This window comes from Mesoplodon mirus, assembly GCF_964341445.2.
Source record: "Mesoplodon mirus genome assembly, chromosome: 14".
In the NCBI taxonomy this organism is placed as follows: domain Eukaryota; kingdom Metazoa; phylum Chordata; class Mammalia; order Artiodactyla; family Ziphiidae; genus Mesoplodon; species Mesoplodon mirus.
In genome coordinates this window covers 15452833-15480400 of record NC_138990.1, presented here as the reverse complement: position 1 = coordinate 15480400, position 27568 = coordinate 15452833, and the positions used below count along the sequence as shown (strand labels likewise).

The 27568-nt window shown below is 42.2% G+C and overlaps 1 long non-coding RNA gene across 1 annotated transcript in view; it reads right to left on the bottom strand.

Annotated features, from left to right (window-relative positions):
- LOC309815308 overlaps window positions 1–27391 on the bottom strand; it is a 37706-nt gene extending 10315 nt beyond the window's left edge. The window contains exons 1-2 of the long non-coding RNA XR_014295840.1: window positions 26746–27391; window positions 9617–9694 (exon numbers count right to left, since the gene is read on the bottom strand). This is a non-coding gene — a long non-coding RNA (uncharacterized lncRNA). The remainder of the gene's footprint in view (window positions 1–9616; window positions 9695–26745) is intronic.
- Window positions 27392–27568: the final 177 nt, after the last annotated feature.

Here is a 27568-nt window from a genome sequence, read left to right as displayed (position 1 = left end):
GAATCTGAAAAAGAATATACATGTGTGTGTGTGTGTGTGTGTGTGTGTGTGTGTGTGTGTGTGTATGTATAGGTATATTCTGAATCACTTTACTGTATACCAGAAACTAACACAATATTGTAAATCAACTATACTTCAATAAAAAAAAAATGGAGTCAAGTATTCAGTCTGAAGCTTTCACAGGGCAGTGATACAAACCTCTTCTCTGCTGTCCCTCATCCCTCCTCCCGCCCCCCAGCTCCAGGTAATTCTGCCATATACATTATCTGCCTCGGGTGTATAGGTTTGGGGGAATTTCAAGACATAAGGCAAACATGATGCCAAGATGATCCCAAGCTTTTTCAACCCTTTAGGGACTTGTAGAAACCTTGAGGGTAGATTTGGAATGCCACTACATGTGGGCTTGGGAATACTGTACAAGGCAATCTTAGCTAGATCTCAAAGGAAGGAGTCCTCAGCTGACACTGGGGACTCAGAGCTTCTGTTACCCCATTTGTAATGTGACCCAAAAAAGATAAAGGAATCAGGGAAATGGGGCACAGAGGTACAATGATAGGAATCAGATGTGGAGAGCTGCTGAGGGGAGCCTAGTGATGCAGGCGGGACATACTGGCCAAGGGCCTTCTTGGGTTATGGGGAGAAAACTGAGGCATGTCCAACTTCCTACCTTCATCGATGCTATGTCAAGAGGCAGCAGAATCAAGCAACTTTAAGGGCTCTGTTGGAATAATTCAGCATTTAATTTCTTAGAGTTAGGAAGTGACAACCAGGCATAATTCTGTTAGTGGGTAGCTACATGGAGGGAGTGTCCTGGACTTGGTACCAGCACGTTCCCATGATGGCAAGTTTCTACTCACTCTGAATGGGCCCAGCCTCAAGTAATCCAAGGATGAAGATCAAGGACTAGGTTAACCTTTGGCATTTAATCCCTCCTGTTTGGTAGAAAGCATCAGTGCTCAGTAATGTCAAGGCCTGTGATGCTGCTGCCCATGTTATGGATGACCCTGGCTTGTAGAAACAACATCAAAGCAGCATCTTTGGGCTTCCCTGGTGGCGCAGTGGTTGAGAGTCCGCCTGCCGATGCAGGGGACGCGGATTCGTGCCCCAGTCCGGGAAGATCCCACATGCCGCAGAGCAACTAGGCCCGTGAGCCATGGCCGCTGAGTCTGCGCATCCGGAGCCTGTGCTCCACAACGGGAGAGGCCACGACAGTGAGAGGCCCACGTACCACAAAAAAAAATAAATAAATAAAATAAAATAAAAATAAAAACACCCAGCAGCTGTGATTAGTTCTGTTTTCATGATGAAAGTAACTGCCTCTAGAGTCAAAGTGAGGAGTTAGGATTTTGGAGAAAGGTCCCAATGGACATCAGTGTTTTGTTTTCGTTTCTTTGTTTAACCTAACAAATTCCTGGGTAGACTGAGGCTGTGGTTCTCACCCTGGAGTGTGCTTCAGAATCACCAGGAGGCCTTGTTAAAACACAGATCGCTGGGCTCCACCACAGAGTTTCTGATTCAGGAAGTCTAGGGTGTGGGGTCTGAGAATGTGCATTTCTCATTTTCCCTGAGTGATGCTTCCACTGATAATCAGGGAGCACCCTTACACGGCTCAGCCAGAACCTTTCAAATAGTTGCTGAGCCTCTCCGACCCCAGTCTCAACTAGTATAAAATAGAAATAATAAGACCTACCTCACTGATAACATAATGTTCATGAAAACAATTCAGAAACCACAAAATACTATAAAAAAATGTTTCTTGAGGTATGTGGCCAAGATGGCAGAGTGGGAAGACCCTGAGCTCATCTCCTCCCAGGGTCACACCAAAGTCACGACTGTTTCCAGGACAACTGTCTATGAGAATGACCTGAAGACTAGTAGAAAAGACTTCCCACAACTAAAGCTATAAAGAAGGAACCACAGCGAGACAGGGTATAGCCAGTACCCACTCCCCAGGCAAGGTGACCCACAAACAGGAGGATAATCACAACTGTAGAGGTTCTCCCCAAAGAGCAAGGGGTCCAAACCCCACATCAGGATCCCCAGGCCCGGGCTCCTGCACTGGGAGGACAAGTCACCGGAATGCCTGGCTTTGAAGGCCAGCGGGGGTTGCCTACGGAAGAGCTAAAGAGCTGTAGGAAACAGACTCTCTTCTTAAAGGACACATGCAAAATCTCACACACTCCGAGCCCCAGCACAGAGGCAATAATTTGAAAGGACACTGGTCATACCCACTTGCTGATCTTGGAGAGGCTCCCAGAGAGGAAGGAGGCAACTGGGAACATAGATGTTGGCAGCAGCCATTTTGGGGATCTTGTCCTACCACAACGACTCTGGGGCTGGCAAGCACCATTTTGGAGTCCTCCCTCTAGTCTGTTAGCGCCGGGGTCTGCCTGCCCACCAACGGGCTGGCAGCAGTCCCAGGACCCCCCCAGGCTGTGCAGCCAGCCACACCGGGCCCCAGCCCCACCAACACCAGCAGGCACAAGGCAGGGCCTGGCAGCCAACCAAGTCAGGGGCCAACTTCACCTACCAGCACATCCACAGCAGCCAGCCCTGCCACAACAAAAGAGCCCACCTGGGCACATAGCTCAAGTGACCAGAGAGGAATGTGCTGCTGGGCCCCATGGGAAGTCTCATACACAAGGCCACATCTCTAAGATGGGGAAACATAACTAACCTACTCAATACTTAGAAATAAACAGAGAGAATTAGGTAGAACACGGAGACAAATGAGTATGTTTCAAATGAAGGAATAAGACAAAACCCCCAAAGAAGAACTAACTGAAGTATAGATAAGCAACCTACCTCATAAAGAGTTTAAGGTAATGATCATAAAGATGCTCAACAAACTCAGGAGAAAAATGGAGGAATACAATAAGAAGTTTAAGAAAGAGTTTAAAAATATAAAGAAGAACCAAACAAAGCTGAAGAATGCAATAACTGAAACAAAAAATACGCTAGAAGGAATCAACAGTAAATTAGGTGATACACAGGAATGGATCCACAAACTGGAAGACAGAGGAGTGGAAATCACCCAAGCTGAACATAAAAAAGGAAAAAGAATTTTTTTAAATGAGGATAGTTTAAGAGACCTCTGGGACAACATCAAGCATACTAACATTCACATTGCAGAGGTCCCAGAAAGAGAAGAGTGAAATAAAGGGTCAGAGAACTTATTTGAAGAAATAATAGTTGAAACTTCGCTAACCTGGGAAAGGAAACAGACATCCAGATACAGAAAGCACAGAGTCCCAAACAAGATGAACCCAAAAAGGTCTACACCGAGACATAATTAAAATAGCAAAAATTAAAGATAAAGACTATACTCCAGGGACTTACCTGGTGGTCCAGTGGTTAAGAATCTGCCTCCCAATGCAGGGGATGTGGGTTCGATCCCTGGTCGGGGAACTAAGATCCCACATGCCATGGGGCAACTAAGCCCGTGCGCCATAACTACTGAGCACATGGGCCACAACTAGAGAGCCTGTGCACCGCAACTACTGAGCCCATGCACTCTGGAGCCTGCACACTGCAACTAGAGAGAAGCCCACCTGGCGCAGTGAGGAGCCCACACGCCGCAATGGAAGATCCCGCATGCTGCAACTAAGACCCGATGCAGCCAAAAATAAAATTTAAATAAATATTTTTTTAAAGACTCCAATAAAAATTTAAAGAAAAAGAAAAAGAAAAAAAATAATAAAGATCAAGAGAGGATCCTAAAAGCAGCAAGGGAAAAGCAACTTGCTATGCACAAGGAAACTCCCATAAGATTATCAGCTGACATTTCAGCAGAAACTTTGCAGACCAGAGGGAGTGGGCATGATATGTTCAAAGTGGTGCAAGGAAAAAACCTACAACCATGAATACTCTACCCCACAAAGCTATCATTCAGATTTGAGGGAGAGATAAAGAGTTTTACAGACACGCAAAAGCTAAAAGAGTTACCACTGAACCAGCTTTACAAGAAAATTTAAAAGGACATCTCTAAGTGGAAAAAAAAAGACCACAACTGGAAATATGAAAATTACAAAAGGAAAAAGCTCATTGGTAAAAGCAAATATACAGTAAGGTAGTGGACCAAAAGACAAAAGCAGTAAAATCATCTACCTCCACGATAAGTAGTTGAGGGATACACAAAACAAAAAGATATAAAATATGATGTTAACAACATTAAATATGGTGGGGGTGCAGGAGTGGAAATGCAGGATTATTAGAATGCATTCGAACTTAAGAGACCATCAACTTAAAATAATCATATATAGGGAATTCCCTGGTGGTCCAGTGGTTAGGACTCAGCGTTTCCACTGCAGGGGGCATGGGTTTGATCCCTGGTCGGGGAACTAAGATCCCACAAGCCACACAGCATGGCCAAAAAAAATCATATATATATTACATAATATATGTTACAATAAATTTAAGAAGATTGAAATCATATCAAACATCTTTTCTGACCATAATGATAGGAAAAATCAACTACAAGAAAAAAACTGCCAAAAATATAAACATAAAAATTGCCAAAAATACACCCAACATGCACATAAACAACAAATAAGTCACTTTAGAAATTAAAGAGGAAATCAAAAAATACCCAGAGACAAATGAAAATGGAAACACAATGATCCAAAATCAATGGGATGCAGCAAAAGCAGTTCTAAGAGGGAAGTTTATAGCAACATTAGCCTACCTCAGTAAACAAGAAAAATCTCAAATAAACAATCTAAACTTACACCTAAAGGAATTAGAAGAAGAACAAAAAATACCCAAAGTTAGTAGAATAAAAGAAATAATAAAGATCAGAACAGAAATAAATGAAATAGAGACTTAAAAAGCAATAAAAAAAGATTAATGAAATTAAGAGCTCATTCTTTGAAAACATAAACAAAATCGATAAACCATTAGCCAGACTCATCAAGAGAAAAAGAGAGGGCCCAAATAAATAAAATCAGAAACGAATTAGAAGTTACACTTGACACCACAGAAACACAAAGGATTATAAGAGATTACTATGAATAATTATATGCCAATAAAATGGACAACCTAGAAGAAATGGATAAATTCCTAGAAACATATAATCTCCCAAGACTGAATCAGGAAGAAAAAGAAAATCTGAACAGAACAGTTACCAGTAATAAAATTGAATAAGTAATTAAAAAAAAAAAAAAAACTCCCAACAAGCAAAAGTTCAGGACCAGATGGCTTCACAGGTGAATTTGACCAAATATTTAAAGAAGAGCTAATCCTATCCTTCTCAAATTTTGCCAAAAAATTGCAGAGGAAGGAATGCTTCTGAACCCATCTATGATACCAGTATCACCCTGATACGAAAACCAGATAGAGACACCACAAAAAAGGAAATTCAGTGATGAACATAGATGCGAAAATCCTCAACAAAATTAGCAAGCTGAATACAACAATATATTAAATGGATCATACACCATGATCGAGTGGGATTTGTTCCAGAGATACAACAATGGTTCAATATCTGCATAAATCAATCAATGTGATACAGCACATTAACAAATTGAAGAATAAATACCATATGATCCTCTCAATAGATGCAGAAATACCTTTTGACAAAATTCAACATCTCAACAAAGTGGGTGTAGAGGGAACATACCTCAACATAATAAAGGCCATATATGACAAGCCCACAGTTAACATAATACTCCATGGTGAAAAGCTGAAAGAATTTCCTCAAAGATCAGGAACAAGACAAGGATGCTTACTCTGTCCATTTTTATTCAACACAGTATTGGAAGTCCTAGCCAGAGAAATCAGACAAGAAAAAGAAATAAGAGGAATTCAAATTGGAAAGGAAGAAGTAAAGCTGTCACTGTTTGCAGATGACATGATACTATACATAGAAAATCCTACACACACACCCCCCCAAAACTATTAAAATTAATAAATGAATGCATAAAGTTGCAGAATACAAAATTAATATAGAGAAATCTGTTGCATTTTGTACAGTAACAAAGAACTATCAGAAAGTGAATTACAAAAACAATCCCATTTACAAATGCTTTAAAAAGAATAAAATACCTAGAAACAAATCTTACCAAGGAGGTAAAAGACTATACTTGGACAACTACAAGACTTTGATGAAAGAAACTGAAGACAACATAAACAAATGGAAAGATATACCATGCAGTCTACAGATTCACTGCAATCCCTATCAAAATATCAATGGCATTTTTCACAGAACTAGAACAAATAATTCTAAAATTTGTATGGAAAAAAAGAATGAAATATTGCCATTTGCAGCAAATGGATGGACCTAGAGATTATCATAATGAGTGAAGTAAGCCAGACAGAGAAAGACAAATATTATATTATATCACTTCGATGTGGAATAGAAAAAACAATACAAATGAGCTTATTTACAAAACAGAAACAGACTCACAGACATAGAAAACAAACTTATGGTTACCAAAGGGGAAAAAGGTGGAGGAGGGATAAATTAGGAGTATGGGATTAACAGATACACACCACTATATGTAAAATAGATAAACAACAAGGATTTACTGTATAGTACAGGGAACTATATTCAATACCTTGTAATAACCTATAATGTAAAAGAACCAAGAAAAAAAAAGTATATATATATATATATATAAAACTGTATCACTTTGCTGTACACCTGAAACTAATACAATATTGTACATCAACTATACTTCAATCAATCAATCAATCAATGAAATGAGGAAAAAATAAAATAAAATTTGTATGAAAACACAAAAGACCCTGAACAGCCAAAACAATCTTGAGAAAGAAGAACAAAGCTGGAGTATCATGCTCCCTCATTTCAAACTATACTGCAAAGCTACAGTACTGGCATAAAAACAGACACAAAGACAAATGGAACAGAACAGAGAACCCCTAAATAAACCCATGCACTTATGGTCAATCTATGACAAAGGAGGCAAAAATATACAATGGAGAAAAGACAGCCTCTTTTTTTAAATAAATTCATTTATTTTATTTATTTTTGGCTGCTTTGGGTCTTCATTGCTGTGCACAGGCTTTCTCTAGTTGTGGTGAGCGGGGGCTACTCTTCGTTGCGGTGCAGGGGTTTCTCCTTGCGGTGGCTTCTCTTGTTGTGGAACATGGGCTCTAAGAGCACGGGTTTCAGTAGTTGTGGCACGCAGGCTCAGTAGTTGTGGCTCGCGGGCTCTAGAGTGCAGGCTCAGTAGTTGTGGTGCATGGGCTTAGTTGCTCTGCGGCATGTGGGATCTTCCCAGACTGGGGCTCAAACCCATGTCCCCTGCATTGGCAGGCGGATTCTTAACCACTGCGCCACCAGGGAAGCCCAAGACAGCCTCTTTAATAAATTGTGTTGGAAAAACTGGACAGTGACACATGCAAAAGAATCAAACTGGACTACTTTCTCACTCCATGAACAAAAATAAACTCAAAACAGATTAAAGACTTAAATATAAGACCTAAAACCATAAAACTCCTAGAAGAAAAAATAGGCAGTTAGCTCTTTGACACCAGTCTCAGCTATATGCCTCCTCAGGCAAGGGAAGCAAAAGCAAAAGCAAACAAATGAGACCTAATCAAACTAAAAAGCTTTTGCAGGGCTTTCCTGGTGGCGCAGTGGTTGAGAGTCCACCTGCCAATGCAGGGGACACGGGTTCGTGCCCCGGTCTGGGAAGATCCCGCATGCTGCGGAGTGGCTGGGCCCATGAGCCATGGCTGCTGAGCCTGTGTGTCCGGAGCCTGTGCTCCGCAGTGGGAGAGGCCACAGCAGTGGGAGGCCCACGTATTGCAAAAAAAAAAAAAAAGCTTTTGCACAGCAAAGGAAACTATCCACAAAATGAAAAAGCCACTTACTGAATGGGAGAAGACATTTTCAAATAACATATCTGATAAGGGGTTAATATCCAAAATATACAAAGAACATATACACCTCAATATCAAACAAACAACCTGATTTTAAAATAAGCAGAAGACCTGGATAAACATTTTTTCCAAAGAGGACAGGCAGATGGCCAACAGACACAAGAAAGGATTCTCAACAGCACTAAACATCAGGGAAATGAAAATCAAAACCATGATATCACCTCACATCTGTCAGAATGGCTATTACCAAAAAGACAAGAGATAACAACTGTTGGCAGGGATATGGAGAAAAGGGAACACTTGAACACTGTTGGTGGAAATGTAAATTGGTGCAGCCACTATGGAAACAGTATGGAGATTCCTCAAAAAATTTAAAATGGAACTATCATATGATACAGCAATTCCACTTCTGGATATTTTTCCAAATAAAACAGCAACACTAATTTGAAAAGATATATGCACCCCTATGTTCACCGCAGCATTATTTACAATAGCCAAGATATGGAAGCAACAGAAATGTCCATCAATAGAGGAATGGGACTTCCCTGGTGGTCCAGTGATTAAGACCCTGTGCTTCCAATGCAGGAGGTGCAGGTTTGGTCCCTGGTCGGAGAACTAAGATTCCACATGCTGTGGGGTGCGGCCAAAATCAAAAACAAGAACAAAATAGAGGAATGGATAAAGAAGATGTCATATATATATTTTATACACACATACACACACACACACACACACACACAATGGAGTCTTACTCAGCCATAAAAAAGAATGAAGTCTTGCCATTTGTGATTACATGGATGGACCTAGAGAGTATTAGGCTAAGTGAAATAAGTCAGAGAGAGAAAGACAAATACTGTATGATTTTACTTACATGTGGAATCTAAAAAATGAAGCAAATGAAGAAACATAACAAAACAGAAACAGACTCATAAATACAGAGAACAAATTGGTGGTTGCCTGAGGGGAGGAGGCGTGGGAGGATGAGTGAAATAGATGAGGGAGATTAAGAGGAACAAACTTCTAGTTATAAAATAAATATGTCACGAAATAAATATGTCACGGGTATGTAATGTACTGCATAGGGAATATAGTCAATAATATTGTAATAACTTTGTATGGTGACAGATAGTAACTAAACTTACTAGGGTGATCATTTCGTAATGTATAAAAATATTGAACCACTATGTTGTACACCTGAAACTAATATAATATTTTAAGTCAATTATACTTCAATTTTAAAAAGAATGTTTCTTGAATTGCAAGGGCAATACAGGAGATTAAATACACTGAAATATTCATTTATGGGTAGAGGGACCACAGAATGGCTTAGTAGAAACAGACAGGGTTGAAAAACTGCAGCTAATTCTGCAGCTCTGGGGTGAGTTTGGTGAATCTGTCTAGGAAGTATGTGATAACAGCCTCACATTTCTGGAAAAAGAAATAAATTTATTTTTTATTCAACTTGTCTTAGAAAAAGAGAGAAAACTCTCAGCTTAAAATGACTCATAATTACTTGACTTTGGAAGTGCCAGCTTGTCAAATCAGGGTCAAGGAATTAACAACCACAGACAGAAAACTCTGGATAACACAGAGTTAATCTACTAAGGGGTTGTGTTTGCCTTGCTCTTTCATAGAGTTTTTAAAAAAAAGATAGACTTGCCACTTGAATGCAAATTTTTACATTCCTTGTCTCTGTAGCACAAAAACAAAAACTAGAATCAGGAGTCACTATATATACTTATCATCAGTATGGTCATAAGTTCTCATTTACCTAAAGATCTTTGGAGAGTTTGGAAGATGTTTTTCACATGTGGTGGGTTGTGATTTTGGTCCTTTGTTGGATTATTTTCTGTGGGGAAAAAAATAAGCACAATTACCAAGTTTTGCCAAATACAGTCAATCTCCAAACTTTATTTCAACTTTAGAAAGCCACTAACTATGAGAAAGTAGCAGTCCGTTACAAGAGCGAGTACAAGGAGCAAATCCCCCATGCATTTCCATCATGTGGACTCAATCCAAGCTGTCAACCAGTAACACCTTGGGCCTGGTAAAGTCATCTTAAATGAGCCCAGAACCAAGAAATTTTGGCTTTGTGCTCAAGGAGAAGTTGAAGTTTTACATCTTCATAATTTCTTTGGGTGTTGTTTGTTTGTTTTGCTCTCAGGAGACTCTAGCGTTGAGATGCGCCTTTGGTTATATGTTAACAGCACTTTATTGCTACACTGTTAACTGAGGGCTAGATTCCCTTCAGTGGAGCTATGATCATTATGACCTTGAACTCTCCGCAGGCCTGGGCACACTTTTTCCAAGACACTTCATTTCCAAAAAGGATAATTTCCTCACCCCTCTTCCTAGCCGGCCCTCTGCCTTCTAACCATTAATTCTGGTTTTTTGAAAGGTCACTACTGCTCAGGAAGAGGTACAGGCAGGGTGGTCTGGGATTTCCTGGTCCCCACAGAGTAGTCTCAGAGCAGCTCCTGGTCTCTGAAGAGGGGCCTGGTCAGCCTGCTTTTCTTGTACGGTGTCACCTTCACCACGGTATGCAGGGCCTCCTCAGGCCCCTTCTTTGTTCACCTACTCAAAACACCTTATCAAGCAGACCTGCCTCTCTTTGAATCTCCCAAAGCTCCATGCAAGTATAACCTAAAGCACTCTTAACATACTTTCAATTTTAGCATGTTTATGTCCAATAATTATTAATGAGACTGACTCTCTTACTAGCTGTGAGCTCTTGGAAGACAAGAATGCCCCGTTTAGCTCTCCAGTTCCTGGCACAGTGCCTACCACAGAGAAGGAGAGCAACAGCTGGTCTTGAGTAAGGGAAGGAATCTTTTTTTTTTTTTTTGCCATACGCGGGCCTCTCACTGTTGTGGCCTCTCTCGTAGCGGAGCACAGGCTCCGGACGCGCAGGCTCAGCGGCCATGGCTCACGGGCCCAGCCGCTCCGCGGCATGTGGGATCTTCCCGGACCAGGGCACGAACCCGTGTCCCCTGCATCGGCAGGTGGACTCTCAACCACTGCGCCACCAGGGAAGCCCAAGGGAAGGAATCTTAAAGAACCTTGACTGCAACCTCATGAAAGACTGAGCCAGAACCACCAGCTAGGCCTGTCTGGGTGGCCAAGATTGCAGTAGTTTGAAGGCTGAAAGGCACTGGAGGGTCTGCTTCCTAGCTGGCTCACAAGCTGTTGGCAGAAGGCCTCACCTCCTCATTGGCTGTAGGCAGGAGGGCTCAGCTCCCCATTACAGGGGCCTCCCCTTAGGACGGCTGGAGTGTCCTCACATGGCAGCTGACATTCCTCTGAGTGAGCAGTTAACCGAAGAGACAGCCAGCCGGAAACCATAAGGTCTTTTACGACCTAATCTATGAAGTGGTACATCATCACTTCTGCCATATTCTATTTATTAGAAGCAAATCACCAAGTCCAGCCCACAGTCAAGGGCACAAGGATGAAGCTCCATCGTTCAAAGAGAGGGGTATCAAAGAATTTGTGGAGATATTTTAAAACCACAGTAGGAATGAAATTCCAAGGAAGACAGTTGAACAAAAAGGAAACATTCACTTGTGTCCATGTGAACATGAGGATTTTAATCAGCTACCTCTGCTTTGGTGCAAGAATTGTGGATGGAGAGAAGTGATACCCTTACAGAGGCATCTACGCTCTGAAGGAAGCCTGGACCTGGGTATGCAACCTGTACCATTAAGCAGAGACCCCTGAAGGACTTCCAAGATATAAGTTTAGCCACATGAAATTGGAGATCTTTGACCATTTTTGACCTACAAAAACAGTAAGATCAAATGAGTCAACCTAACAGTATAGTCCCAAGGGAGGATTTCTAGTCTACATATTTCTTCTAATTTTGAGGCTCCTAGAAACCCAGCATCATGGATTATCAAGATAAGTGTGATGATCAATTTGTAATGTGATCCTTTGTTAACAACGAAAAAATGGAATTGGCCTCAAGCCACATTTAGATCGCTCACTGCATACCTTAAAGATCTGGGAAGACAGAGGAAAATAAATCCATTTTGTGCTTAGGAAGTGGTCAAGTATCGAGTAAAGCTCCGAGAAGGGAGAAAAAGCCATAAGGCTGATGACCAAAGGACACTTTTCGAGAAGGTGATGTCATTTTTGGGAACATGCAAAAGTCCTAGAGAAATCTACCAACATGGCCAGTTGGGACATGCCACAAAGTCTGAGAGGGAATGGTATACTTCTTCCAGGGGACCAAGCTCAGTGGGGTACCAGGGACTCCAGGCCCCCTCCAGTGTCATAACCAGAAGGGGAGGGGGACAGGAGTGCTCACTGTCAGCATCTGTATTTGACAGTTCTTTCATACAGCAACTACTTGAAAGGCAAATGCTACCCTCCCTGCTCTCCACTGGCAACATTTCGAGCACAGGTGGAGCCCACTCAGCAGAAGACAGAAGGAGGTCTTGCCCTGGGTGCACTGGGCATCTGGTCTAGTGAGAAAATCTAAGGACCAGTCATAAGCAACTGCAAATTATTGTTCAGTGTGGTGTCTGTGAAACCCTTTCTGCCTAAAAGTTCTTCCAGGTGTCCTTAAAAGGGATACAAATTATGCAAGTGTAACTGGTGTGTCTTACAGGCATCCTGCATTCAAACAGCGGCACTGTCTCCTACTAGCTGCTTGACCTCCGGCAAGTTACTTAACTTCAGTATCTACGTATGGAAAATGGGGGCATAATAATAATGGTGCTACACACATAGGACTGCTGTGGGCATTAAATAATGTAGTTGAAAAACTCCTTTGGTACTCAGTGCTCAGTGTACATTAATTTTATCATTATAACAGTGATTATTATGTTTTCAGAATGTACCACTCACTCATTCATTCACATATTTATTCCTTTAGCAAATCTTATTCAGCTCCTACCTTCTATCAGACCCTAACTCCTCAGCCCCGGGGAAAGACAGTCTAGTGAATGCAACAGTTATTTTTATGATTTGTCTTATGGTCATTTCAGCATGTGTACTAGAAGGATGATTACCCGTAAATTTAAAGGGGGAAATAGACAGTCCTAAATACAATAAGGCATTAAGTAGAATATAATGTATGCAAAGAAAAGATGGAGGTTATAAATTAATTCTGATGTTAAAAGGACAAACATTTTGTCCTGGTTCCTATGAAGGAAAATAGCAGTTCCTTATTTGAAAGCAGTTAACAGAAGGAATTGCTTTACAAATCAAAAGACCAAGCTAGAGAGTAAGCTGTGTGTCCCCCAAGTAGATCATTCAATTACATTTAAACAATGAACAATTGTGTTTATTATTCAGGGTGTCCTAGCACTATAATGTGCACTCCTGGACAGGCCACACCTAACATTTGCAGGGACTAGCGCAAGAGTACAGATGGAGACACACCCATCATATGTATCAATATTTAAAGGTTCTAGGGCTTCCCTGGTGGCGCAGTGGTTGAGAGGCCGCCTGCCTATGCAGGGGACGCGGGTTCGTGCCCCGGTCCGGGAAGATGCCACATGCTGCGGAGCGGCTGGGCCCGTGAGCCGTGGCCGCTGAGCCTGCGCGTCCAGAGCCTGTGCTCCGCAACGGGAGAGGCCACAACAGTGAGAGGCCCGCATACTGCCAAAAAAAATAATAAAATAAAATAAAATAAAAGTTCTAAACTGTGACTTGGTCTGCATTCCCACACAAGGACTTGCAGCCCACTGCTTCCTTGGTAGCTAAAGGAACCCCACTTCCCAGGATACACTGAAGCAGGACAGAAGCTGGAACCAGGCCCAAGACTCCTGAATAGTGACTGGACACACCAAATCTCCCTATGATCAAGTGGGATTTATTCTAGGAATGCAAGGTTTGTTCAATATTAGGAAATCCATTAATATCATATACAATACTAGTAGACTTAAGGGAAAAATTAAATAATATGAATAGTTACAAAGATCCTGACAAAATTCAACACCCATACCTGTTTTTAAAAACACACAAGAGGGCTTCCCTGGTGGCGCAGTGGTTGAGAGTCTGCCTGCCGATGCAGGAGACATGGGTTCGTGCCCCGATCTGGGAGGATCCCGCATGCTGCGGAGCGGCTGGGCCCGTGAGCCATGGCCGCTGGGCCTGCGCGTCCGGAGCCTGTGCTCCCCAACGGGAGAGGCCGCGGCGGTGAGAGGCCCGCGTACCGCCAAAAAAAAAAAAAAAAAAAAAAAAACACAAGCAGGGTTTCCCTGGTGGCGCAGTGGTTAAGAATCTGCCTGCCAATGCAGGGGACACCGGTTTGAGCCCTGGTCCAGGAGTATCCCACATGCCACGGAGCAGCTAAGCCCGTGCACCACAACTACTGAGCCTGCACTCTAGAGCCTGCGAGCCACAACTACTGAGCCCATGTGCCACAACTACTGAGCCCATGTGCCACAACTACTGAAGCCCGCGCACCTAGAGCCTGTGCTCTGCAACAAGAGAAGCTACCGCAATGAGAAGCCTGTGCACCACAACAAAGAGTAGCCCCCGCTCACCGCAACTAGAGAAAGCCCACGCACAGCAACAAACACCCAACGCAGCCAAAAATAAATTAATTAAATAAATTATTTTTTAATGCAAGCAAAGAGAAAGTGACACATACATTCTCAAAATGTGAATATATGTACTCATATGTATATATGTATGTATGTATGCATTTATGTGTGTGTATATGTATGTACCTTAGTCATCTTAGTTCTATAACCAGCGTCTAAATCAGGAAACACTAAAGGCATTTCCTCTAAGAGCAGGAACAAGGCAGGATGCCCACTGCATCTCCACTAGTACTCAAGATTGTCCTAGAGGTATTAGCATAGACGATTAGACATGATAAAGAAATCAGCAGCACAATAATTGGTAAAGCAAAACTATTTCTATTTTCAGATGATATAATGGCATAACCTAGAATTGCATGAGGTGGTTGAATATGAAATTAATATACAGAAGTCAATTGCCTTTCTATTCCAAAACACTAATTAGGTAGAGGATATAATGGTAGGGAAACCCCCCTTTACAATGACACAGAAGCTTAAATTACTTAGGGATAAACTTAAGATATGTGCAAAATCTACATGAGGAAAACTTTTTTTTTTTTTTTTTTCTTTTTGCGGTATGCGGGCCTCTCACTGTTGTGGCCTCTCCCGTTGCGGAGCACAGGCTCCGGATGCGCAGGCCCAGCGGCCATGGCTCACGGGCCCAGCTGCTCCGCGGCATATGGGATCCTCCCAGACCGGGGCACGAACCCGTATCCCCTGCATCGGCAGGCGGACTCTCAACCACTGCGCCACCAGGGAGGCCCATGAGGAAAACTTTAACACACACTGAAAGAGCTCAAAGTAAACTTAAAGAAATTGGAAAGACCTCCCCTTTTCTAGGATAGGTTTGACTTACTATCCATTTCCCCAAAGTGAAATTGCATTATAAATTGAAAGCAGTGCCAATAAAAACACCAACAGGCTTCTAATCAAGTTAGACAAGTTAATACTAAAGTTCATGGGGAAAACAAACATGCAAAAATAACCAGGAAAACACTGAAAAAACAAAAACTGCCAAAAGGGGACTAGTCCTGCAAGACATGAAAGCATACTGTCTCAGCCTCTGTAATTAACACAGTGTAGTACTGTCATGTTCAGAGACCAATAGACCAGTGTTTAGGCTAGAAAGCCCAGAAGTAGACCCAGTACTTATGGGAATTTAGTATATGATAAAAGGGGCTTCCCGGGTCACTGGAGCAAAGATGGACTTTTTAATAAATGGTGTTGGGACAAATGGGTAGCCATTTCACAGAAAAATGGGATGATGTGGACTGTGTTGATGAAGCCATTCTAGCCCATGTGTGGTCCTCAGCACAAAAGCATCCTCTCACTTCTCCCAGTGGAGACCCAGGCACCAAAGAGATGCCCAACTATATTTAATTTATGATTATCATGCAATTTACAGAAGGAAATGTGTTGTGTAAATTCAGGGATACTAGAAGTATTCATTTTAAAGAGACTTCTGTGGTAAATTGATCTCTGAAAACCATCTCAGCCAGGGGCTCCAAACACCAGGCGCTGGTATCTGGCCGACTGTATCCAAGTCACTCAGAGAATATGCAAAGATGTGCAGAACCTGGACTCCGCTTCTAGAGATTCTTGGTGGGTTCCGAGAATAAGGATTTTTAATAAGCTCTTTCCATTCCACATCCTCTTCCCCGTGGCTGATGCACAGTTGGGCTTGGGAACCACTGACCTAGTTCCTATTCCTGCACCCAGGAAAGACCACATATCCACCAACTCAGACAGTGATATATTTGGCCTTTTTGTTTTGTTTTGTTTTTTGGCCATACCGCACGGCTTTCAGGATCTTAGTTCCCCTACCAGGGATCAAACTCGTGCCCCCTGCAGTGGAAGCACTGAGTCGTAACCACTGGATGGCCAGGGAATTCCCTATTTTTCTTTTTAAATTTTTACATCTGTCTAGGGAAGAAATGATGCATGGGATTCTAGTGCCTCATCCTGAGGAACTGGTACTCTTCAGAGCCCATTTGCTTCCATCATAATCGGATCTGAGATGAGCCTTTGCTTTGATGGAGAGAGCGCCTCTGGGGTACCACTTCCAGAAAGTGCTCACTAGCCCCGTCCCCCAGGGGTTGGGGAGAGACTTCACTGTTCAGTTTGGGAGAGGGATTCAGGTGCCTGTTACTGGCTCCTTTCTCTTTGCCTCTGTCTCTCTGTCTCTATCCCTCTGCAGACAGCAAACGTTTTGATCTGCTCCTCTATGCTGTGAATTTTACAAAAGCAAACTCTCACGGAGGGGGTTTGGAGAAGGCAAGGGTATCCTAAACCTTACCAGTGACTGGAGCACTCTTCCTAATTCCAGGTGAAGCACCCACGTTAGCCAGCCAAGTATTCCTGGAGAGAATGGTCTGAGCTCCATCTGCTGGACCCTCAGCTTAGTCTCACATTTGGTTCTGAACTCAGGCAAGAGGAAGAAGAGGTATCACTTATTGACCCCTAGCTCCAATTTTATCTATTTGCATTTACTATTATTGGAAATTCTGTCCATGCTGCCAAGGAAAAATTCTGATTCAGAATTCCCATCAACATTGGCTCCTGTGATGATAAAACACATGAAAACAAATTGAAAAATTTTTATCAGTACACCCTTACAAGCCCCTTGGGCCCATATTTTCAGTGTTTTTTAAATTCTTTTTCATTATGGTTTATCCCAGGATATTGAGTAGAGTTCCCTGTGCTCTACGGTAGGACCTTGTTGTTTATCCATCCTATATATACTAGTTTGCATCTGCTAATCCCAAACTCCCAATCCAGTGTTGAAATGCTAACATAGAATTCAACTTGTACTTGGAAATGTGTGTTTGAAAGTTTATATGTTATTGTAGAGAGAAGCACCAGCTGATTGCTGATTGCAGAGGCTGGAGCCCAGGCAGATGCTGTGGGAAAGGAACCTCAGGAATTGGAATTCACATCTGTATGCAATAGTCCAACAAGTTCTCACTCCTCTGCTACCCAGGCACTAAGGTGCACTGCTGGCAATTTCTGATTCCCATTTCTATCCTTATGACCTGTGATCGAATACCTGCCTTAATTCTCAAAGTGTTACTTAAAACATAATAATGATATGAAGCTGCTTTAAAGGGAAGAGTGTGTTCATCACTTTTGTTATTTCTACGGCTGGGCCTAGGGCAAGTGATTTTTTTTGTCCTTGGTCTTATCCGTGGAATGAGGTACTAAAGACTGCACCAGCTCTCACCCAGGGCTGAGATTAGCCTCAAAGCAGGTCACGCACGTGGAAGTATAAAGCGTGTTGGGCGGAAAGTTATTACACCACTCAGGGCTCCCGGTGTAAGGAACGGTAAACACCATTTGCAATTCCAGTCCCTGTCCTCTGAATAGCCTCCAGAGAGTAAGAACCTGTCGGACACATGAAGTTAAGGGACTTCCCTAAAATAGAAGGATAGTTACACTTTCATCTTGGAGGTTATAGAGAGGATTTCAGACAACTCTTTCCTTCATATCTCTATTTGTCTTTGCTGCACAAGTAGCTGTTTTAAAGAACGGTAAAATGATAGCTTAGTACCTATAATACAGTACATAGGCCTATAGAAAAATGTGCACTTAAAGAGCTTTAAAGACATATACTTGCTTTCTTTTGTGTCTCTCTTTGTAATTGATTTGCCTGCTGTTCTTCTTGTTTCTTCTAGAATTTCATCTCAAGTGAAGTAAATAAAGGCATATTAATACCAGCAGTGGAGATCTGATGTTTTTCCCTGTAAAGCAGTCTATAAATACAGTGAATAAATAATACAAACTCAATGAATGTGTGAAATTACACTCTAAAATTCCTTCTCTTGGGAAGGGAAATTCTAATAACATAAATCATTTCTGAAAAATTTTGATTCCACAAGATGTCTGGGGCAGTAAACATTGCCCACTAAAGATATGTAGCTAGGAACTTTGTCCCAAATCTCATGATATGTAGTGTCATCATTTTCCTTCTTATTTGTGCTGTCATTCTGACCCATCTCTGAGACTTTCCCCAGGATGGCCCATAAATATGGGTGAAGGCCGGAGGATAAACATAAAGCAAAACAGAGTTTTAGTCAGAAAGCTTTGTTTATAAACTGTTCCTAATTTTTCATGATTACAGTTTTTGCACTATATTAATTTCTTCTTCCCTTTTAAAGTTTTCAGTCTTCTACTATTCCCTGGGGACAGTAGTTTTGTTTGTGCTTCTAGGTTTACTTTGAAAAGCAACAGAAAGTCATCATCACAAATTCCATTCATTTTGTGTATATTCTGAGTCCTTTTTCAAAGGTTGTTGGTATATTGGTGGGTGGTCTACTCACCTGATGGAATAAATGCTGAACAATAAGGACACAAAAAGCTTAACCATTACTTCACTCATTCAAGATGATGAGTTCTCACATCCCCTTCCTTGATGAATGCATTGACCTACAAGTTCCTGAACTGCTGCTCAGAGAGAACTTGGCAAGTTTATCAGTGGCCCACCAATGCCAAGGCCAACACTGGCCCGGCACTGGGTGGGTCAGTAGGCCTAGGGGGGTGATGGGATCCTTCTAAACCCTGCACCAGCCACGCAACTTCAGATGCAGCCACTCCCCTTCCACACCTGTGGGGCTGGATTCAGAGACACAGGGCACCTGCCAAGAAGAGAAAGGTGTTCTCATTCCTAGATGGGAATTCCTGAAAGCATGGATAGCGGGACTGCAAGAGCTATCTGCATCCATTCATTCATTCAGTTATGGTCACTGACCACCAATCAGTCAGCCAGACAGTACCGAGTTATTGAAGCCTCTTTTGTTTTTTGCGGTACGCGGGTCTCTCACTGCTATGGCCCCTCCCGTTGCGGAGCACAGGCTCCGGATGCGCAGGCTCAGCAGCCATGGCTCACGGGCCCAGCCGCTCCGCAGCATGTGGGATCTTCCCAGACCAGGGCAAAAACCCCTGTCCCCTGCATTGTCAGGCGGACTCTCAACCACTGCACCACCAGGGAAGCCCTCCAGTACACATTTGAACACTGCATGATCTTGGGCAGTGAAGTTCTGCGGGATTTGGTTTTCTCATCTGAAACTGGAGGGAAAGATGCCGACTACAGGAGGGCTATGAGGAGGGGGGACAGAATTCGCTGATGTGACATGGAGACTGAAAGTGCTCTCCCCTCATCCTGTCTCAGTGCTACTATCTATGATGAATGACAGTAAACAGCGCTGGTTCCAAGCAAGGTCATGCTCAGCCCTCAGCTGGGGAAGGAACAGAGACAGATGGACACACAGCTCAGGGGCTTTTCAACAAAAACTCTCCTCTCCACAGGCAATGAGGCCAATGAGCAGTGACTGACCATTCTGGAAATGTGATGCTTTCTTGTTTGGGAAGAAAGGAAACAATACTGCATACTCTGCACTAATCCCCACTGTGGGTCTATATTTGGGAGGGGCTCGGGGACCTGAGGTCATCCCGACATGACTGGTTTGATAAGCACAAGGAATTCCTGATGTTGTCATTGAGGAATGAGATGGGAAAAAAAATGAAGGTGCAAACACAGGTGAACCGGCTTCGCAATCTCCCCTAGGACGGCATGGATGGATGTTAAGACTTCTGCTGACCTGCATGTGGCTACATCAAGGATATGAATTAATTGTGCTAAAAGATGGTAGTGACCTGTGGAGATTTTGAGTTATATTATCAGGCTTTTCTTTTTGGAGGTCATGATGTCTGTGACACATTTTCCTAATTCAAGGTCAAGGCCAGGCCTTTTCTCTGGCCCCTGGGGAGTGGGCAAACCCATCAGGGAGGAGAAACTTGTCCCTTAAAGAAGGTGTTTCAGGCCACAGCACCCACCTATTCTGAGTTCCACAGAGTATTCATTGTCTCCAAGGATCTGAACTTTTAACTCAAAACCAAGACAACACTAGTTTCCTCAGTCTGCATAGACATTGAGTAATCTGTGCACATGGCAGGTTTCAATTCTACAGGAAAATTGCTAATTAGGTGGTTAACGGTGCATGGATATGATGGCTTTTTTGGTAAATGAAAGAAACAAGTTCTCTCTTGCTGAGATGTTAGTGAATCATTAAGAATCAATACAGTGGAAGTGTATGTAAGCCCATGCAGTAAAATACTTGTTCACGAAAACCCTTTGGTTTTTAAAGTGCCCTGACAAGAGGAGTTACTGTCTCCCCTTTTCTTGATGTCACCCCTGACTGACTGCAAATGTACCTACTGTCCTTCATGACACATGACACTGTTTTGTGATATTGGTCTGCTTAATTTTTGGAAAATAATACTGTAGCTTTTCTCCACAGACCCAATTTCTTTACATTGAGAGAATGTCCCAGAATGTGGTCAACCAATTAGTTTAGTAAATAGCAAAAGCGCTTCCAAATGCAGTAAGATCCTAAACAGTAGAGCATGGAAATCTAATGTTCACTTTGAAAAAGTTATGTTCATAAGATGTTCATAACAGCGTTATTCAGATAGCCAAATGGTGGAAACAACCCAAATGCCCATCAACTGATAAATGGATTAACAAAATGTGGTAAATCCACACAATGGAATATCATTCAGCCATAAAAAGGAATGAATTCCTGAGGCATGCTACAACGTGGATGAACCCTGTTAGACGTGTTAAATGAAAGAAACCTGTCACAAAAGACCATAGAGTGTGTGATTCCATATATGAAACGTCCAGAATAGACAAATCCATAGAACAGACAGTAGGTTAGTGGTTGCCAGGGGCTGTGGGAAAAGGTGGATGGGGAGTGACAGGAAGTGAGTGTGACATTACTTTTGGGGGTGATGAAAATGTTCTAAAATTAGATAGTGGTGGCTCACAACGCTGTGAATATACACTTTTAAAGGGTGTATTTTATGTTATGTGACTAATATATCAAACTGTTATTTAAAATATAGTGTGTGGGGCTTCCCTAGTGGCACAGTGGTTGAGAGTCTGCCTGCCAATGCAGGGGACACGGGTTTGTGCCCCGGTCCGAGAGGATCCCACATGCTGCAGAGTGGCTGGGCCCGTGAGCCATGGCCGCTGAGCCTGCGCGTCCGGAGCCTGTGCTCCACAGCAGGAGAGGCCACAACAGTGAGAGGCCCACGTACCGCAAAAAAAAAAAAAAAAAAAAATATATATATATATATATATAGTGTGTGTGTATATGAGAGAGTAGATTAAACATGATTGGCCTGATTAACACACAGAGGTTCATTATACTAGTCTCTCTCTTTTTGCATATGTTTGAAAATTTTTATAATGAAAAGTGAAGATGTGCATGTGTGCTACCCGACCATGGAGCTCTGGATTTTGAGAAAGGTGTAAAGTTGGGGAAAACGTTAAACTTCTTCCTTCTGAGCAAGGAATCCCTAGAGTAATCTGGGGAGGTAAAGCAGGAGTTCCTGTGAACACAGGAGTTCTTTAGGGGCCTGCTACCAACGAGATTTCAAACAATGCTGAGGGATAATAAAACCAAAGCAGTGGCAGTTAAGCTAGCTTCAAACTCAAGATGCACAAGCACCCATCTTTTGATCCCCGCTGCCCACGCCTCTACTTTCCCCCCATCTCAGCAACAAATCAGTCCTTCTACTTGTTCAGGCCAAAATCCAGACTACATAACAGACTCCTGTCTTTCTCTCTCACCACACATCCAGTCCACAAGCAAATCCTCTCAGGTCAATTTTCACACACATCCCAGAACCTGGCTAAGCTTGCCCACCTCTACTGCCCCAACAGAAACCAACCAGCACCATCCTTATTTCACTGCTGCTGAAATAAGAGGCCACTGTTGAATGGCAATGAGTCCCCTTACCAAAATCTTCACCACCTCCTCTCCCACTTACCCCTCTTTTCCCTTCTATCTGCTCACATCACCAGAAGAGGAGAATAAGGGATGCTTTGCAACCTGAGTATACCATAGGGCTCTTATGTAATCTACTAAGTGCCTTTAAGTGATCATCAGACTTTCTCTACTGTGATTCTCTTATTTCTAGGCAGATTTGTTGAGGTATGGCAGGAAAACGTTGTAAAAAGTTAACAAACAAACAAACAAACAAACAAAGTTAATAAACAGAAATCTCAATTAAATAACGTTGAGAGACCAGAAGGGGGAGCTCCTACTCCCAGAGCCCAACAGGAAGAAAAAACACTCCTCTTCATTCCTGGCAAGGGCTCAGCCAATGAAAAGCCATGGACTCTTTGTTTACTATAGACTCCCCCAACTTCCTTTTCCCCTCTATAAAGGAGTTCTCCCTCTCTTGCTATGTGGGGACTTGCACATAGCACACAATGGTTGCAGATCCCAAATTGCAATTCTCTGCAGACCCCAAATAAACCTTTTTTTTTTTTTCCTGGGGAAATAACTGACAGTCTACTTGTTTTAGGTCAACAATATCTATATTTACACAGTCATCCAAGTATGGAGGGGGAATCAATAAACTTTTTCTGTAAAGAGCCAGATAGAAAATACTTTAGGCTTTGCAGGCTATGTATGTCTCTGTCACATATTTTTCTTTGTTTGTTGTTGTTTTTACAACCTTTTAAAAATGTAAAAACCACTGAAAAAAATCAATGAAACCAAAAGTTAGTTCTTTGAGAAAATCAGTAAAATATATAAACCTCTAGCCAGACTGGTCAGGAAAACAAGACAGAGGACACATATTAACAATATCAGGAATGAGAACATAGACATTACTAGAGATAGTACAGATTAAAAGGAAAATAAGTGTATATTATTAACAACTTTTTTCCAATAGGTTCAACAAATTAGATTAAATGGACAGATTCCTTGACACAAACTAACAGAGTTTACTAAAGAAGAAATAAATAACCTGAATAGCTCTATAAAAAATAAATTGCTTTCCTTTTAAAAAGAAATCAGCTCCATATTAAAGGAATTGAATTTTTGGATAAAAACCTTCCCACAAAGAAAACTCAAAGCCCAGATGGCTTCACTTGTTAACTCTATCAATAAGGAAGAAACATCATCAATTCTACACAAACTCTTCTAAAAAATTGAAGTTGAAAGAGTACTTTCCAATTCATTCTATGAGACCAGCATTATCCTGATAACAAGCCAGATAAAGATATTACAGGAAAAGAAAAGTATAGGCCAGTATCTTTCATAAACATAGACGTAAGAATTCTTAACAAACTTTTAGCAAATTGAATCCAACAATATTTTTTAAAGGATAATATATCATAACTAAATGACATTTATTCCAGGAATGTAAAACTGATTGAACATTCCAAAATAAATCAGTGTAATTCATCATGTTAATACAAAAATCATATGCTCATCACAACAGATGATCAGAAAAAGCATTTGACAAAATCACACAACCATTCAGGATAAAACTCCCATTAACTAGAAAACAAAGGGAATTTTCTCAATTTGATAAAGAGTAGTTATATTCTTTGTCGGGGGCTTACCTGCTGGCGCAGTGGTTAAGAATCTGCCTGCCACTGCAAGGGACAGAGGTTCGAGCCCTGGCCCAGGAAGATCCCACATGCCATGGAGCAACTAAGCCCATGCGCCACAACTACTGAGCCTGAGCTCTAGAGCCAGCAAGCCACAACTACTGAAGCCCGCACGCCTAGAGCCCGTGCTCCACAACAAGAGAAGCCATGAGAATGAGAAGCCCGCGCACCGCAATAAAGAATAACCCCTGCTCACCTCAACTGGAGAAAGCCTGCACACAGCAATGAAGACTCAACACAACCAAAAATAAATAAATAAATAAATAATTTTTAAAATTTTTCATTTATTTATTTTTTTGCGGTACGCGGGCCTCTCACTGTTGTGGCCTCTCCTGTTGCGGAGCACAGGCTCCGGACGCGCAGGCTCAGCGGCCATGACTCACGGGCCCAGCCGCTGCGCGGCATGTGGGATCTTCCCAGACCGGGGCACGAACCCGTGTCCCCTGCATCGGCAGGCGGACTCTCAACCACTGCGCCACCAGGGAAACCCTAAATTTATTTTTTTTTTAAGTAATATATCGGGACATCCCTGGTGGTCCAATGGTTAGGACTCTGCACTTCCACTGCAGGGGGCACAGTTTCCATCCTTGGTTGAGGAACAAAGATCCCACAAGCTGCCCAGCACAGCCAAAAAAAAAAAAGGGATATATCATAAAGACAGACATATAGACCAATGGAATAGAATAGACAGCCCAGAAATAAGCCCCCACATATATATGGTCAAGTGATTTTTGTCAAGGATGTTGAAACCTTTCAGCAGGGAAAGGTAAATCCTTTCAACAAATGGTGCTGGGAAAACTGGACATCCACATGCAAAAGAATGAAATTGGACTGTTACCTAACCTCATATACAAAAATTAACTCAAATGGGTCAAAGACTTAAATATAAGAGCTAAAACTACAAAACTCTTAGAATAAAACATAGGGCAAAGCTTCAGGATATTGAATTTGGCGATGATATCTCAGATACAACACCAAAGGCACAGGCAACGAAAGAAAAAAATAGGGAAATTAGATTTCATGAAAATTTTTAACTTTTGTGTGTCAAAAGACATTATTAACAGAGTAAAAAGGCAACCCATAGAAAATATTTGCAAACCACATATTTGATAAGGGATTAATATCCAAAATATAGAGAACTCCTAAAACTCAGCAAAAAACCCAATTCAAAAATGGGTAAAGGGGACTTTTCTGGTGGTGCAGTGGTTAAGAATCCGCCTGCCAACGCAGGGGACACGGGTTCGAGCCCTGGTCCGGGAAGATCCCACATGCCACCGAGCAACTAAGCCAGTGCGCCACAATACTGAGCCTGCGCTCTAGAGCCCGCGAGCCACCACTACTGAAGCCCATGCACCTAAAGCCCATGCTCCTCAACAAGAGAAACCACAGCAATGAGAAGCCCACGCACCACAATAAAAAGCAGCCTCTGCTCACTGCAACTAGAGAAAGCCCGCACGCAGCAACGAAGACCCAACACAGCCAAAAATTTTTTAAAAAGGGGGTAAAGGACTTGAATAGACATTTATCCAAAGAAGATATACAAACAGCCAATAAGCAAATGAAAAGATATGCAACATCATGAATCACTAGAGAAATGCAAATCAAACCTATGATGAGCTACCACCTCATACCAATTAGGATGGCTACAATCCAAAACAAAAACAAAAACAGAAACTAACCAGTGTGGTGAGGCTGTGGAGAAACTGGAACCCTTGTGCACTGTTGTTGGGAATGAAAAATGATGCATCCACTATGGAAAACAGTATGGCTGTTCTTCAAACAATTAAAAATAGAATTATAATATGATCCAGCAATCCCATATCTGGTTATATATCCCAGAGAACTGAAAGCAGAGTCTCAAAGAGGTATTTATACACCAATGTTCACAGCAGTGTTATTTACAATAGCTAAAATGTGGAAGCAATCCAAGAATTTATCAGTAGATGAATGGATAAGCAAAATGTGGTATATACATACAATGGGATATAATTCAGCTGTAAAAAGGAAGGAAATTCTGTCACATGGGGAATGGGAAGTTACTGTTTAATGAGTATAGAGTTTCAGTTTTATAAGGTAAAAAAGCTTCTGGAGATGGATGGTGGTAATGGTTGCACAACATTATGAATGTATTTAATACCACTGAACTGTACGCTTAAAAATGGGTTAAGAAAAAGAATCTAAAAAAGAGTGGATATACATATGACCCAGCAATCCCAATACTGGGCATATACCCGGAGAAAACCATAATTCAAAAAGACACATGCACCCCAATGTTCATAGCAGCACTATTTACAATAGCCAGGACATGGAAACAACGTTAAGTGTCCGTCAACAGAGGAATGGATAGAGAAGATGTGGTACATATATAGAATGGAATATTATTCAGCCATTAAAAGGAACAAAATTGGGTCATTTGTAGAGATGTGGATGGACCTAGAGAGTGTCATACAGAGTGAAGTAAGTCAGAAAGAAAAACAAATATCGTATATTAACACATATATGTGGAATCTAGAAAAAATGGTATAGATGATCTTATTTGCAAAGCAGAGAGACACAGAACAAGTTAAAAACAACAAAATTTCAAAGTTTACATTGTAAAAAGAATTTGCCCTTCATTTCCCCGCATTTACGGTGGCCTCTTTCCCAAATTAAAGAGTCTTGAAGGTGCCTCATACACTGTTCAGAGCCATTCACACAGAACATTCTGGACACTGTGACTGGCTTTCTTTGCTTTGACTTAGCCATATGTCCTGATGTATTTCATATCAGATTATGTAGAACTCCTTCATTATCTTAAACAATTGCACGTTGACCCATTTTATGAATGCATAGACACCAAATACAAATGAACACCTACCTATGATTCTATTTGCATAAAATTCCAAAATAGTCAAAACTAACCTGTGGTGACTGGTAGAATGCAGGATAGTGGTCACCTCGGAGGAGGAATAGGGCAGTGAACGAGAGGGGTGGGAGGCTTCCAGGGAGCTGGTCATGCTCTGATTCTTAAACTCAGTGATGGTTATACGGGCGTGTCCGCATGTTAATAATTCATTGAAATGTACACTTATGATTTCTGCACTCTTCTGTATGATGTCGTGCTTCAATTTTACCGAATTTAATCTCATATTCTAGTGGGAAAGTTATACAGAGCGGCAAATAACTATGGCTCAGTTTGGTCAATGAATTGACCCCAACGCGGCTGGAGGCTGACCGCAAGCTAATCCCAGCTGCTGCCAGCTGGATAACCTTGGGCAAGTTACACACGCGTGAGCCTCCTCGGTTCCTAAATCTGTAAAATGGGAATAATAATACCTGATACAGTTATTGCAAGGGTGTAATATAGTAATCTATGTAAAGTGGGTAGGAGTGCTCCGCAAGCACATAGCAGGTGTCCCATTCACTCCAGCTACCGTTACCACGAAACTGTAATTTTTACAAGGAAAAGGATCTTCCTCAGTGTTCAATAAAGAAATGCTTTGGGTGGAATATCCACCGCCGGTCTCCTCGGGGACGGCGAGCTCACGAAGAAGCGTGGTCGGAGGTGCTGGAGTTAGGGAAAGCAGTCTCCCTGGACAGGCGAACTCACAGCCCACCGTTCTCTGACCGCGTCCTCCTTAAGCGCGGGGCAATGACGTCATCCCCCGCGCGGTGCAGCCTACCTTGGAAGCTCCCCAGAGGTTCCTCCGGGCCGTCTCCATTGGCTGGCCAGGACCGGCGGCCC